This window comes from Pinus tabuliformis, chromosome 6, assembly GCF_031772625.1.
Source record: "Pinus tabuliformis cultivar Carrire ecotype Pingquan chromosome 6, CPIR1, whole genome shotgun sequence".
NCBI lineage: Eukaryota > Viridiplantae > Streptophyta > Pinopsida > Pinales > Pinaceae > Pinus > Pinus tabuliformis.
Window position 1 is genome coordinate 1,195,139,869 of NC_142292.1, and position 9,785 is coordinate 1,195,149,653.

A 9,785-nucleotide genomic window follows, 5' to 3' on the forward strand; every position below is an offset into this window, starting at 1 on the left:
CACGGCAGTGTCACAAGGATGGCTAACAAGATCACTCTTTGCAGCTGTTCCTCAAAAGGGGTAAACAATCAAGTGGAGGTGAATGATCGGCCAATACAAAGTGGAGGTGATGATGAGAACACGACCAAGGCTTCAAAGGCTGAAGTAATACATTCACGATGGTTATTTACCGGAAATTGGTTCATTTTTTATTTTAAAATGAGCTTAAACTCTGGAGGAACATTTGCTCATTGCTTATGTTTATTTTTTAACGAGCTTGAAGTCCACGTTAAAACTGCTCGATCCAGTCATATAATAAGAATGTCTCATCTAAAAACGGCATTTTTTCAAAGCTTTGCCCCACATCCTTTCTTTATGCAAGTTAGGAAACGACCAATCCTATGAGTTTAAAGGGTTAGAGAGCCTATAAATTTAAAAAATAAATGGTCGCTCTTTGCTTGCATGCCAAAAGGTTTGCATGCCTGTAGGTATAGTGAAATAGAGTTTCGAGGTTACCCCTCAATTTGCAGACAAAACATTTGTTTTATCGGGAAAGGCCTACCTTTTTCAGGTTACCAAAGATTGTTCTATTTGTACCACAAACAAAACACATCTTTGGCGATGTCTACCAAAATAGACAAAGGTGAGTGGCGCATATGCCTCCACTCACATAACTTTGACGAGGGAATCTTATTCTAGCCTAATCCCATTTTCCTAAACAGACGGGTGTGTCAGACTAGTCATATATCCTTCGCAGAAACCTACCCTATACCTGAAGTTTTCCTGCCGAAGCAGACCAGGGAGCATGCCCCCTGGGTTTCAGTCATGCCCTTAGAATCACTCGCGCTCATCAGGAGGACGGACTGGGGATTGATGAGACATTCCTTGCATGAAAAGACCATTCCGGGTTGGTATATGACTATTTGCTATGTGTGAACTGGGGAATGAAAGCTGGTCTACGAGCTTGACCACTCTTCCTTCGTGCGGAAAACGCATTACTCTAAAGAGTGAGGAGACGACGGCTCCCATGCAATAAATATAGTCTCGTCCAAGGAGTAGATTATAATCCAGGGGTCCTTGGACTACCATTATGTTCATGTGAACAGTTTTCCTTCTCAATGTTATTGGCACATCGGGAAGGATCCCTAACGGTCGACTGGTTCCTTTGTCAAAGCCTGTCAGATTTCTCATTTCAAGCAAAAGTAATGGCGAACCAAGCACTTTCCAAGCAGTTGAGGAAAGGATACTCACAGAAGCCCCTTCATCTATGATGGTACCGGCCATGACCATTCTATATATTTGAGTAATGATTCGAAATGGTACACTAGCCGGTAAACGGGGTCTGCCTAGTAGATTCAAGTCGAAGGAAACAACTAGGTTGCTTGGAGGTGGGACCGAATAGATGGTCGGATACGACTCTGACGAACTTCCTTCCTGCGGTAAAGGAATGGGTAGACTGCCCCCATGTTCATCGGAGTTTGTGCTTACGAAGAGAATTTGAACGGTGTCGTTCTTGTTCTCTTCGGTGATTGTATCATCTGAAGATGGACCTTCTGAAGGCAAGGCCGGGTCAACTGCCACCTCGACCTTTTGAATTTCGTCTGGTATGGATTCAGATGGTTTATCTTCAATGATATATGCTTCAGCCGACCACAAGGGCGTGTCAGCCAGATTTTCAACTAGTGATGGACTCGGCAAGAGTTTCTTGTATCCATGAGGAAGCCGTAACGGTGAAACCGGATGGTCGTCGAAAACTCTTTTAGCTTCGTCTAAGAAGGGACAACGGTGGATAGTGTGATCGCCTTCACACAATTTACAAGGAAATTTATATTTTCCTTTTTGTCCAGGGGCTTCACTTTCACTAGTTGACGGTGTATGCTCAACATGATCGTCAGAGGTTGATGACACCGGATTGTGCAAACGAGGAAACCATTCCCTTAAGATCTGAGGGATGCAAGTACAATCTCGATGATAATGGTCTCCTTTGCAAATGACACATGGTGATTTAGGCTTGGTCGGTGTAGTGTGTGGATTTTCACTAGATGATGCTTGGTTGCCCTTTTTCGCCTTTGGCTCCTTCTTCTTCTTCTCTTTCTTCTTCTCAGTTACTTGATTTTGGGCTTTACCAGCTTCATCAAGCGAAGAGGAAGGAGGAGAGGAAGAATTGGACAAAGTAGAGGGTTGGGGGGTAACTCTAATATCGTTTAGTTGCTGACTTGACTATTCAGGAATCACGGTATTCTGAACGACAGAAGTTGAGAAGAGCCATACGGGCAAGCCGATTGTCAATCTTGGAAGAGACAATGTGGCCATATGGGGTGCACCAACATCTCCCCAAGAGGAGAAGGGACTAGGATTTCCTCCAAGGGGAACTCCTTTGTTGGTGGACTCCATTTTTCTCAACTTAAGATCAACGTAGGAAAGGTGATGATTATTCCGTTTAAAATAAATTTTAGACGCTTTGACACAACTTGTTTTTTCAATTTTTAAGATTTGAGAAAAAACAAAAGATGACTCTAGTCGCCTTCGATTTTTAATGAGCCTGAAGTGACAAGTGCTCAGATGGACCTTTTCCGTTAAGGAGTCTGAAAAGGAACGAAAGGGACTGCTCTGGAAATCTAGACAGAGGGATTACCAAACCAATCGCAAAACTGCAGAATACTTTTTACGGTACGACAGTCAATCTTCCCGAATGCTGTGTTCAGTGCATTGCAATTGATAGGGCGGCAGACACGAGTTCCTATGGATAAAGGATAAAGCCTATTGTGGTCTCCCAAAATATACTCGACGGTACATGGGAGCACAAGTCTGTACTGGCACTTATCGTCTCAAAGTGGAGGAATCACCCAACCAATAGTGAAAACAATAGTTACCAGGCTTTACAACGCCGGAATACATCTCTAGCCTAGCCTTCTAGATGTTGTGCGTTAGGTTCCAAAGCGTTTTTAGATTCATTAAATTTATTTTATGGTTGATCTTGCTTAAGAAATTTTCCTTTCAGGTTCACCACATGATGTAGATGTACAATTCCTAAAATGCAACCTAAGATGATAAACAGTCGTTTAATCTTCTTTTTGCAATGAAAATCCTAGCTACCAAGGAAAGAGAGATGGTGTTCTTTCAACAAAGAGCAGAGAGCACACACTATATGCACTGTCCTAAATCGAACCAACAAATAGTCTAAATGCAAATGCACATGCATGTATTCGTTTTCAGCCTTCTTAATGTGTGAATGATAAAAAGAGAGCTAAGCGCAAATCTGAATTATTTTCCAAAGCGACAATTAATAACAAATTTCTTTTCAAAACAAAATGAGGACAATGACGACACTTTGTTATTTGGAATTGAAAACTTGCTTTTGACACTTGAAAAACTACTAACTCAAATCAAATACAAGAGTAACAGTGTAATCGACTATCAAGAACAATCAGATTCTCTTCTTTGACTGAAAATGACACTTGCGACACTTTCAAATCAAGAAACAACAGTACAATTACGCTACTTCTTTGTAAAGGAGAACTGAAAATGACTCAAAAATACATAAAAACATTTACAATTCTTTGCACAATGGAGGCAGAATAACAACAAGGAAAGGGGTTTCAAACAGAGGTGTACTGACTACAGGCAGCAAAACTCCTGAATAGAGCTGAAAAGAGTGAACACAGAAACCAAAATTTAGGAACAAGGCCTTGTCTGATCAGCGCACCTGTAACACAGTGAAACTGAAATGCAACGCACCTACTACACTCAGGAAGTGCGATGCATTTGAAGTTCACAGAACAGACAGTGCGCTGGACCAGGGACGAGACTTTGATTGGATTCTGGGTCACAGTTTGCAGTTCAGTTCAGGGATTTAGGCCGAGCAAGTGGTAATCAGTAAATCAATCACAGGGGTAGATCTAAGGAGGTTACTAGAGCCACCACGAGGGCAATTAGAGAGCTTGTAAATCAATCATTTAATTCATAAACAAAACCCGGAGATAGACTGAAGCAGCGTTGATCTACTTTGCACTTGCATAGAAAATGCAGTTCGAAGGCTAGCTGGCTTGACTTCAGGCTCCGTCTGTAAGTTTATAAAGTAAACAAATGTAGATGAACAAACAATCTACTCGCTCCCCAGTGGAGTCGCCATTTTGTTATCGGGAAAACTAGTGTCTATACAGAGCTGCTAGTCCCACTAAGTTTGGTAGCTACCTTAGAAACAAACACACTAAAAACTACTTTCGTTTTCCTTTATGAGAAATAGATAAGAGAAGAATAAGGAGACCAACCTCTGTCTTGCGCTTGGTTCCTTGCTTGATTCCTCTCTCTTCTGGTAAGTCTTTGCCACTCGCTTCCTTGTATACCCAGCTTCAAAGAGTACCTGTAGAATCAAAGCAGCATAACACTATCCAAGAACATAGATCTATTATCATAACAATATAGTATCAGATGTACATTGACCACACAAATGCATAAATCATCAATCATACAAAAATGTTGAGGAAAACTTGAATAGCTTTATTGATAATCAAGAAAGAGCAAAGAGGATTACAACCAATTGTTCTGACCCAGAATCATCCTCTCAGCAAGAAAGCCCTTCTTCACCTCATGAAAAGCTTAGATCACCCAACACTATGATATTGCACCAAGAAACCAACAACGCTTCCTTACAAGATACAAAATTCCAGCCTCTGGATCTCTGGGATGAGGGATCCATATATAGATGTCTGCAAGGGAGGTGAGTCAGTTTTTGAGATTTGATTAGTGTCTTCTCTCTGATAGTTCTTGATTCCACTTGGAGATTGATGATCTCTTACTCATCCCTGGTTGAATTCATAGAGGCAAGTGTCACAGGAGAGGTTTTTGGAAGATTCCATGCTCCTCCACCTTGCGGATTGACCCTGCCATTTGTCCCTTCTCGCCCATCGCACCCCATAGAAGGGTTTTTTGACATGCATCGCACCTATTGTGAGTATTCAGGTGGGATGCAATGCACTTTGCCTATGGAGCAGGTGAAATGGTCCAGTTTTGACCAGTTCTAAGTAGTTTTTCATGGAGAACTTCTGGGAGATGCTGTATTCAGTTGACCTTGTTCTTTTAGGGGTTGGAACAACACCTTTAGGGACATAGGAGCCCTTGGTTTATGGAAATTTATGCCTGGGGTTGTAGTGCCCAAAAATGTCTATAACAGTTTCCCCCTAAAGCATGAGGTCGTTAATCTTTTGATGTCGGGTGAAATGCTTTATCATGAGGATCCGAAGTTTTTTCGAGCTGGAAGGCGATCTGTAATAAGATACAATAAAATACATTATCTTCATATTATTTTCAATTGATCTAGCTGAGGTGGGCATTCCCATGCTCAGCTTTATAAATTAATTTTCATGTACATAGGACAGACAATCGTCTAAGTGTAGACTAATGATTCTGGTCAAGCCATCATCCCTTAGATTGGATGATTATCTGTGCAGCAATGAAGTACATTTGATGTCTTTATTTTCCTGAATATATATCGCAGCCCGGATGGATGAAAATAGATCCGGGGTCTTCAATCTCGTTCGATCTTCACTCAAAGTACAAGTCGATCCATGTGAGAGATGTTCTGGAGTCAAACATGGAAAGACATCGCCTGATTACCAGCCAATGATGTAAGCTGTTAACAGGCGCGAGAGGAATCACCGATAATGATGATGACCCTCAACGTACTGCAGTACAATTCATGTGGTGTGAATAAGGGACTTGGTGTCAAACACCACACAAAATCTTTCGGTCGAAGGCCATTGATGTAAACCTGTCGCTGGAAGTGAGAAACTTGCCATTGAGGCATGCAAGCTTCAAAGTACTGAAAGGGTTGTTCCTAGATCGACTTCTTGGATAATGAGCTGATGCTGACAAGAAGCGATCTGTCATAGGAGGGCCTTAGTGAATCCCACATCAATGGCATGGAACAAAGCAAATGATTTTAATGGAGGTGAAAACGATCTAGTGATATACGGTTTAGGGTGGTGGTCATGAAAGAGTGGAGCGAAAATGTATTATAGTGGGTGAGACACAGATGAATTCTCTGAGCGACTTCTCTTGAACATATCGGCGACACTGACATGATGGATTGGTAGCATTAACCCCAAATGTGGATGGTGTGATGGAACCATGGTGATGTGACTAGTGAATGGAACAACCCAACCCGACTTAGATGCGGAGTGAAAGTGTCATGTTCAAGAGCGACTTGCTACCAACAAAGTTTCTTCAAGTTTTCTTCCCAATTTTTCCCCAGTCATTGCTGACCAGTACCTCTTTATTTTTGTCAAGCTTGAGGAGGATAACATATGCTTGTTCTATAATTTTCCCTTCAGGCAAACCCATCGCTATGTTTTAATGAGCCTAGCGATAGTGAAACTCGTTCTTGTCTGTTATGGACAAGTTTGTCGCTATTAGGTTTTAACGAGTTTAACGACAAAGATAACTCGGTCCTTTTCAATTTTAGAGAGTCTGAAAAGGGACGTAAAGGAAACTCCAAAAATCCTTTTTCGTCATCTAATCCCTTAAGTCCGAAAAAGTATAAAATAATACAAAAGGGATGAATTTTCGGTAATTTTAACGAGCCGAACAAAACAAGCGCTCGATCTTTTTGTGTAATAATCCCTCAGGTCCAAAAAGATTAAAATCTAAAGGAGGGATAGCACTTCCGGTCACTTTAACGAGCTGGAGAGGCCAATGGCTCGGCAATCTTTTCATATTTTATGAGTCAGTTGAAAAGAGCTTAAAGGAGACTCGTTTTTTGAGGAACGAGTGATAGATTCGGGTAGCAACTGATTCCAGGTAAGGTTTGGAATTTTCGAATCATGGTAGTGTCACAAGGATGGCTAACAAGATCACTCTTCGCAGCTGTTCCTCAAAAGGGGTAAACAATCAAGTGGAGGTGAATGATCGGCCAATACAAAGTGGAGGTGATGATGAGAACACGACCAAGGCTTCAAAGGTTGAAGTAATACATTCACGATGGTTATTTACCGGAAATTGGTTCATTTTTTATTTTAAAATGAGCTTAAACTCTGGAGGAACATTTGCTCATTACTTATGTTTATTTTTTAACGAGCTTGAAGTCCGCGTTAAAACTTCTCAATCTAGTCATATAGTAAGAATGTCTCATCTAAAAACGGCATTTTTTCAAAGCTTTGCCCCACATCCTTTCTTTATGCAAGTTAGGAAACGACCAATCCTATGAGTTTAAAGGGTTAGAGAGCCTATAAATTAAAAAAAATAAATGGTCGCTCTTTGCTTGCATGCCAAAAGGTTTGCATGCCCGCAGGTATAGTGAAATAGAGTTTCGAGGTTACCCCTCAATTTGTAAACAAAACATTTGTTTTATCGGGAAAGGCCTACCTTTTTCAGGTTACCAAAGATTGTTCTATTTGTACCACAAACAAAACACTTATTTGGCGATGTCTACCAAAATAGACAAAGATGAGTGGCGCAGACGCCTCCACTCACATAACTTTGACGAGGGAATCTTATTCTAGCCTAACCCCATTTTCCTAAACAGACGGGTGTGTCAGACTAGTCATATATCCTTCGCGGAAACCTACCCTATACCTGAAGTTTTCCTGCTGAAGCAGATCAGGGAGCATTCCCCCTGGGTTTCAGTCATGCCCTCCGAATCACTCGCGCTCATCAGGAGGACGGACTGGGGATTGATGAGACATTCCTTGCATGAAAAGACCATTCCGGGTTGGTATATGACTATTTTCTATGTGTGAACCGGGGAATGAAAGCTGGTCTACGAGCTTGACCACGCTTCTTTCGTGCGAAAAACACATTACTCTAAAGAGTGAGGAGACGACGGCTCCCATGCAATAAATATAGTCTCGTCCAAGGAGTAGATTATAATCCAGGGGTCCTTGGACTACCATTATGTTCATGTGAACAATTTTCCTTCTCAATGTTATTGGCACATCAAGAAGGATCCCTAACGGTCGACTGGTTCCTTTGTCAAAGCCTGTCACATTTCTCATTTCAGGCAAAAGCAATGGTGAACCAAGCTCTTTCCAAGTAGTTGAGGAAAGGATACTCACAGAAGCCCCTTCATCTATGATGGTACCGGCCATGACCATTCTATATATTTGAGTAATGATTCGAAATGGTACACTAGCCGGTAAATGGGGTCTGCCTAGTAGATTCCAGTCGAAGGAAACAACTAGGTTGCTTGGAGGTGGGACCGAATAGACGGCCAGATACGACTCTAACGAACTTCCTTCCTGCGGTAAAGGAATGGGTAGACTGCCCCCATGTTCATCGGAGTCTGTGCTTACGAAGAGAATTTGAACAGTGTCGTTCTTGTTCTCTTCGGTGACTATATCATCTTAAGATTCACCTTCTGAAGGCAAGACCGGTTCAACTGCCGCCTCAACCTTTTGAATTTTGTCTGGTATGGATTCAGATGGTTTATCTTCAATGATAGACGCTTTGGCCAACCACAAGGGCGTTTCAGCCGGATTTTCAACTAGTGACGGACTCGGCAAGAGTTTCTTGTATTCAGGAGGAAGCCGTAACGGTGAAACCGGACGGTCGTCCAAAACTCTTTTAGCTTCGTCTAAGAAGAGACAATGGTGGATGGCGTGATCGCCTTCACACAATTTACAAGGAAATTTATATTTTCCTTTTTGTCCAGGGGCTTCACTTTCACTAGTTGATGGTGTATGCTCAACATGATCGTCAGAGGTTGATGACACCGGATTGTGCAAATGAGGAGACCAGTCCCTTAAGATCCGAGGGATGCAAGGACAATCTCGATGATAATGGTCTCCTTTGCAAATGACACATGGCGATTTAGGCTTGGTTGGTGCAGTGTGTGGATTTTCGCTAGATGATGCTTGGTTGCCCTTTTTCGCCTTTGGCTCCTTCTTCTTCTTCTCTTTCTTCTTCTCAATTACTTGATTTTGGGCTTTACCAGTTTCATCAAGCGAAGAGGAAGGAGGAGAGGAAGAATTGGACGAAGTAGAGGGTTGGGGGGTAACTCTAATATTGTTTAGTTGCTGACTTGACTGTTCAGGAATCACGGTATTCTGAACGACAGAAGTTGAGAAGAGCCATACGGGCAAGCCGATTGTCAATCCTGGAAGAGACAATGTGGCCATATGGGGTGCACCAACATCTCCCCAAGAGGAGAAGGGACTAGGATTTCCTCCAAGGGGAACTCCTTGGTTGGTGGACTCCATTTTTCTCAACTTAAGATCAACGTAGGAAAGGTGATTATTATTCTGTTTAAAATAAATTTTAGACGCTTTGACACAACTTGTTTTTTCAATTTTTAAGAGTCGAGAAAAAACAAAAGATGACTCTAGTCGCCTTTGATTTTTAATGAGCCTGAAGTGACAAGTGCTCAGATGGACCTTTTCCGTTAAGGAGTCTGAAAAGGAATGAAAGGGACTACTCTGGAAATCTAGACAGAGGGATTACCAAACCAATCGCAAAACTGCAGAATACTTTTTACGGTACGGCAGTCAATCTTCTCGAATGATGTGTTCAGTGCATTGCGATCGATAGGGTGGCAGACACGACTTCCTATGGATAAAGGATGAAGCCTATTGTGGTCTCCCAAAATATACTCGACGGTACGTGGGAGCACAAGTCCGTACTGGCACTTATCGTCTCAAAGTGGAGGAATCACCCAACCAACAGTGAAAACAATAGTTACAAAGCTTTACGACGCCGGAATACGTCTCTAGCCTAGAATTCTAGATGTTGTGCGTTAGGTTCCAAAGCATTTTTAGATTCATTAAATTTATTTTATGGTTGATCTTGCTTAATAAATTTTCCTTTCAGGGTCA